The sequence below is a fragment of the Salvelinus sp. IW2-2015 genome, unplaced genomic scaffold, assembly GCF_002910315.2.
Source record: "Salvelinus sp. IW2-2015 unplaced genomic scaffold, ASM291031v2 Un_scaffold1997, whole genome shotgun sequence".
Lineage (NCBI taxonomy): Eukaryota > Metazoa > Chordata > Actinopteri > Salmoniformes > Salmonidae > Salvelinus > Salvelinus sp. IW2-2015.
In genome coordinates this window covers 77896-81618 of record NW_019943347.1, presented here as the reverse complement: position 1 = coordinate 81618, position 3723 = coordinate 77896, and the positions used below count along the sequence as shown (strand labels likewise).

At 44.2% G+C, this 3723-nt stretch overlaps 1 protein-coding gene across 1 annotated transcript in view; it reads right to left on the bottom strand.

The window, feature by feature from the left end:
• Positions 1–3723, bottom strand: part of LOC112072669 (probable ubiquitin-conjugating enzyme E2 W-B) — a 45758-nt gene that overhangs the window by 25025 nt on the left and 17010 nt on the right. The window lies entirely within an intron of this gene.

The following is a 3723-nucleotide window of genomic DNA, read 5'->3' as shown; positions in this document are numbered from 1 at the left end:
GACTCGAACAACTGAGGACTGATCGTGTGCTCATATGGCTAGCTTACGCGAGTCGTGCGCAGTTAAGCTTACAGTACTCAAGACAAGATGTGCGCTCTGGCTAGCTACCTTACCGTTGAGGTGTGAATCCTGGAAATGCGTGTTGATAGCTCCCGACTCTGAATTTGAAAAGCAACTGAAGTATTTCTTCCTTCATAGAGGTGCCCGTGGCCTCCTCCATATCTATCAATCCATCTGGAAGACAAGAACACAACAAATGCCATTAGTAAATGATTATTATTACTTAGTATTCATTCCCAATAAAACAAACAAGTGTGTGTTGGTGTCAATGTATGGTCTGGTCGTAGGTCAATCAGAGATGAGAGAGGATTGGTCCCTGCCTGCGTCAACATGCCTGAGGATAATGCATCACTTATTTCTCATCCTGACAGAAAGATTCCCAACGATTAAAGCCCTGCATGAGACGTCCTTATAGAAAGATCCCAACGATAAAGCCCCGTCATGATGGCATCCTTTATAGAAAACTCCCACACGATAAAGCCCTGCATGATGCATCTCTTATAAAAGAACCAGACGATCTATAAGCCCTGTCATGTATGCAGTCTATAGAAGAACCCAACGATAAAAGCACCTGTCATGACTGCGTCCTTATAGAAGAACCAACGCATAAAGCCCTTCATCGATGCGTCCTTATAGAAGACCCAACGATAAATGACCCGCCTGTTATGATGTCCTATTAGACAAACCAACGATAAAGCCCTGTCATGAATGCGTCCTTATAGAAGATAGACCCATACGACAAGAGCCCTGTCATGATGCGCTCCTATATAGAGAACCAACGATAAAGCCCTGTCATGATTGCGTCCTTATAGAAGAACCAACGATAAAGCCCTGTCATGATGCGTCCTTAAGAAGAACCAACTAAAGCCCTGTCATGATGCGTCCTTATAGAAGAACCAACGATAAAGCCCTGTCATGATGCGTCCTTATAGAAAGAACCAACGATAAAGCCCTGTCATGATGCGTCCTTATAGAAGAACCAACGATAAAGCCCTGTCATGATGCGTCCTTATAGAAAACCAACGAAAAGCCCTGTCATGATGTGTCCTTACGCTAGGAAGTGAGCGTTGCATGCTAGCTCTTATAGAAGAACCAACGATAAAGCCCTGTCATGATGTGTCCATAGATAAAAGTCAACGAATAAGCCCTGTCATGATGCTTCCTTTAGAAAGACCAACATAAAGCCCTGTCATGATGCTCTCCTTATAGAAAGAACTCCAACGATAAAGCCCCGTCATGATGCGTCCTTATAGAAAGTCCAACGATAAAGCGCCCTCTGATGCGTCCTTATAGAAAGACCCAACCGATAAAGCCCTGTCATGATGCGTCCTTATAGAAAGACCCAACGATAAAGCCCTGTCATGATGCGTCCTTATAGAAAGACTCAACGATAAAGCCCTGTCATGAGCGTCCTCTTATAGAAGACCCCCAACGATAAAGCCCTGTCATGATGCGTCCTTATAGATAGTCATTATAGAAGACCCAACGATAAAGCCCTGTCATGATGCGTCCTTATAGAAGACCCAACGATAAAGCCCTGTCATGATGCGTCCTTATAGAAGACCCAGTAGGAGTTAGACATCCTGAGCATCAGGTCACGTCTGTCCAGTACAGCAGATCGTTCCGATGACCTCTGAGGATCAGGTCACGTCTGTCCCCTCCTCACCGTTTGTTGCCTCTCCCACAGGAGAGAGAGAGACACACACTCAGACAGAAACACGGGTTTTGAACTCCCACAGTCCTTAGCGGTCCTCCCCAGTCAAACCAGATGATTTGTGGGACCAGGACAGGCACTCGGCAGCAAACAGTGAGTGGACATTCTCTAGCTGCTTCCCCTCCCCCAACTCCTGTGTGTATGTCAGTGTCAAGTCTGGATGGGTGTAAAACACTATTTTCAGTGTGAACTCTGAATCAATACATTTTCAAAAGGGCATAACTTAAAAGACGACTTGGTTCATCATAGAGTTGGGATGAAAACTGAACCGAACATCTGTTTTTCAAAATTGGTAATAATTAATTAAAAATGAAAAGCTGAAATGTCTTGAGTCAATAACTACTCAACCCCTTTGTTATGGCCTAAAGAAGCTCAGGGGTAAACATGTGCTTAACAAGTCACATAATAAGTTGCATGAACTCTGTGTGCAATAAGTGTTTAATAACATATATATTTTTAAATGGCTAACTCATTAGGGGTCGGCAGGTAGCCTAGTGGTTAGAGTGTAGAGGTAGAGGTGGCCAGTAACCAAAAGGTTGCTAGATCGAATCCCCGAGCTATCCCCGTCGAATCCCCGTCATTGTAAATAAGAATTTGTTCTTAACGGACTTGCCTGGTTAAATAAAGGTTAAATTAAAAATCAAAATAAATCTCTGTACCCCACACATGCAATTATCTGTAAGGTCCCTCAGTCGAGTAGTGAATTTCAAAACACCGATTCAACCAAAGACCAGGGAGGTTTTTCAATGCCTCGTAAAAAGGGCACCAATGGGTAGATGGGTAAAACTAAAATTAAAAAAGCAGACATTGAATATCCCTTTGAGCACGGTGAAGTTAGTCACTACAAAGATACAGGCGTCCTTCATAACTCAGTTGGCGGATGAGGAAGGAAACTGGCTCAGGGATTTCACCATGACCATGGCCAATGGTGACTTTAAAACAGTTACCGAGTTTAATGGCTGTGACAGGAGAAAACTGAGGATGGATCAACAACATTGTAGTTACTCCACAATACTAACCTAATTAACAGAGTGAAAAGTAAGAAGCACAGAATGAAAATATTCCAAAACATGCATCCTGTTTACAACAAAGCACTAAAGTAATACTGCAAAAAATGTGGCAAAGAAATTAACTTTTTGCCCTGAAATCAAAGTGCAAATCCAACACAACAAGCATAGTGGCGTCTGCATCATGTTATGGGTATGCTTGTAATCGCTAAGGACTGGGGAGTTTTTCAGGATAAAAAATAAATGGACCACAGGCAAAATCCTGGAGTAAAACCTGGTTGTCTGCTTTCCACCAGACACAGAGATTAATTCACCTTTCAGCAGGACAATAACCTAWAATGCGTTTCCAAGAGTCCAATGGTGGCAAGCTTCACACCACTCCAGCCGACGCTTGGCATTGCGCATGGTGATATTAGGCTTGTGTGCAGCTGCTCAGCCATGGAAACCCATATCATGAAGCTCCCGACGAACAATTATTGTGCTGACGTTGCTTCCAGAGGCAGTTTGGAACTCGGTAGTGAGTGTTGCAACCAAGGACAGACAATTTTTACAGGCAACATGCTGAAGAGGTGTCCACATACTTTTATATATTAGTATACATTACTTAATCTGTTGTTAAATGTGTGAAATTAGTTTAGAAATAGTTTAGGTTCAGTTTTGAGGCAATTATCAACTGGGCACCACATATTCCACTGTCGGGAGACTGATCAGAGCAGGCCCTAGTGTCGGGAGACTGGGCACCGCATATTCCACTGTCGGGAGACTGGGCACCGCATATTCCACTGTCGGGAGACTGATCAGAGCAGGCCCTAGTGTCAGGAGACCGATCAGAGCAGGCCCTAGTGTCCTCTGACACAGGGCCTGCTGATAGTCCCCCGACACTGGGCCCTCTGCCTCTGACAGTCTCTCCGACCTAGGGCGTCTGATCATCTCCGCGACACT